At 39.7% G+C, this 2554-nt stretch overlaps 1 pseudogene; it reads right to left on the bottom strand.

Annotated features, from left to right (window-relative positions):
• Positions 1-1644: 1644 nt before the first annotated feature.
• On the bottom strand, positions 1645-2157 carry LOC116596488 (annotated as a pseudogene).
• Positions 2158-2554: the final 397 nt, after the last annotated feature.

The raw sequence follows: 2554 nt of genomic DNA, 5'->3' as shown, positions 1-2554 counted from the left end.
ACCTATGAAGACATTTAAGGGAGTGGTCATCTTGACCCAACTCAGGAGAGCTCTGAAAGACATCATAGTTCTAGAGTTCATGCCCAGTTGGCTTAGGCTTTTTCAGACATGCTTCATGTTTTAATTTCTTTATCCCAGTTGTACTCCCTAGTCCTTCCTTTCCCAGGAATTAATCTCTTTTTCCCCTTTTTTAAAAAGTAGACTCCACACACAATGTGGGGCTCAACTCATGACCCCAATATCAAGAGTCCCATGCTGTACTGACTGAGCCAGCCAGGTGTCCCCACAGGTGTTCATCTAAATAAATATCTTGCATCTCAAACTCTGCCTCAACATCTGCTTCCAAGACCCAAAGACAAATTCACTATAAGAGTCTGTGGTTATAGTAGGTACTGAAATCCAATCCATTCATCTAATGAAAGTACTACTTTTTTTTTTTAAAGAAATAAAAGATAGAAAGAAGAAGGAAGGAAGGGAAAGAGGAAGGAAGGAAAGGGGGGAGGAAGGGAGAAGGAGGAAATTAAGAGAAATTATGCACTTCCCAAGATTTACAATTCACTACCATAGGCTCTAAGAAAATAGAATTTGTGACACTTTTGTACCATTATGGAAGTAGTAGTCAGTGATTAACTGAACACCAGCCGAGATAAGGAAGCAAGAGATGGAAACTTCTTTCTGTTCTCATATTGCTAATAGTCTTTCAGGTTCTAACAGGAGTAGAAGTAAGGCAATAAAGAAGAGACTCGGGGCAAGTTGGAACATGAATCTCAGTAAGGTCTGCATGAGTTTCCAGAAGTTCCTTTGTTCTTTGCTCTCTTCAAATTTATGACACCATTTTTATAAGAAGTAATAATAAGGAATGCATATTGATCTTTTACTATGTAACAAGTGAATGTGCTAAGAGCTATACAATATTATATCAGTCATCACTCAAAACAACCTTAATATAGTGAGGTAGGAATTACTGTTCAACAACTACCCACTCGGTCTTCCTCTTTCCATGGGAAAAGCATAATTATCCACCTCCTCAGTGTTGAACTTGGCCATATGACTTGTTTGACAACAGAAATGTGAATGTATGCAAGCGGGGGTCTGACTGAAATTGCTAAATGATTTGGCTCATTCTCTTGTGCTTCTGACATTCCTCCTTAGAGAACCACTTCTCTTTCAGCCTGGCACCTGCAGAGGCAATCTGAACACAACTATCAGCCTAAGAGTTGCACAGTTGATCTACAGACCCCTGAAGGAGAAAAAAATATTTATGGTTATAAGCCACTGAGATTTGGGAAGAGCTATTTGTTACACACCATTATTGTAGTAAAAGAGGATTAATATGGACAAGTTCTATACTTACTCCCATTTTCAGATGAGGAAATTTAGGTACAGAGAAGCTAAATGACTTGACCAAGTTTACATAGCTATATTAGTAGAGAAGCTGGAATTTAAACCAAGCAATAAAATTCTTAAACTGTGTCCTTAAGTCCTGTTTTATATTGCATATTCAGTGCTTAAGATAAATACTATCATTTCATTCTATGTGAAATACATTGCTTCTTTTTTTCTTCTCTTTTCTTTTCTTTTCTTCTTTTTTTCTTTTTTTAGTTGTCAAATGATTCTTTACTGAAATATTTTCCTTTATAGTTCTTAACTGGCTGGGCAATCCACTGTACCATTATTGATGTCATTAACAATGTCATGAGAATGGCTGTCATCGACATTGCAGCCTACAGATTGGGCAGTCCTCAAGATCTTTTTAATGGTTCCAGAGAATTCTCTGGCTAAAGACTGGTACCGCATCTATTGGTCAATGTTAACAATCTCATCAAGAGTAGTATTTCCACTGCACTTAAAGTCTTTCTGCTACTTTCTGTCTGATGGTAATTCCTTGAGGGCTTTGATAATCAGGGCAGAGGCAGAAGGTACCACTTCAATCTGGCCCTGTCCTTTCTGAATGGTCAGTTCCACTGTAATCCTCAGACCATTCCAATCACTGGCTGCCTTGCTGATGTCATTAACAAACTTGTTTGGAAAGAGACCCAAGGGGCCAATCTTTGGGGCCAGGGCAGACGTGGCTCTGATTTCCCCAGTGATGCACCTCAGGTACATGACTTTGATCTCATTGGGGTCAAACTTAGGTGGCATAGTGGAGGTGGCTGTTGTCCAGTGAACCTGGATTTAGGATGACCAAAGTCTGTTGCACCTTCACCTTCACCAAGTCAAAAGCCAAAAGAAGCTGAAGTGCCTAACTTCTACGTCTTAAGAGATTGTTGAATTTCACCTCGAAACAAGACTCAGTTATTTTATTTCCTGGTCTTTCTAAGCATTCTCAGATGGTTAATGTCTGTGAATGGGCCAGCATTTAACATATTATTACTGTGAATATTGTACCAAAGAAATGATGCTAAAATGTCCAATAATTGGGATGCCTGGGTGGCTCAGTAGCATCTGCCTTTGGCTCAGGTCATGATCTCAGGGTCCTGGGATCAAATCCCACATGGGGTTTCTTGCTTATCAGGGCAACCTGCCTCTCCCGCTCCCTCTTACTCTCTCCCAG

Source organism: Mustela erminea, chromosome 7, assembly GCF_009829155.1.
Source record: "Mustela erminea isolate mMusErm1 chromosome 7, mMusErm1.Pri, whole genome shotgun sequence".
Classification (NCBI taxonomy): Eukaryota; Metazoa; Chordata; class Mammalia; order Carnivora; family Mustelidae; genus Mustela; species Mustela erminea.
This window is presented reverse-complemented; position numbering and strand designations above follow the sequence as displayed.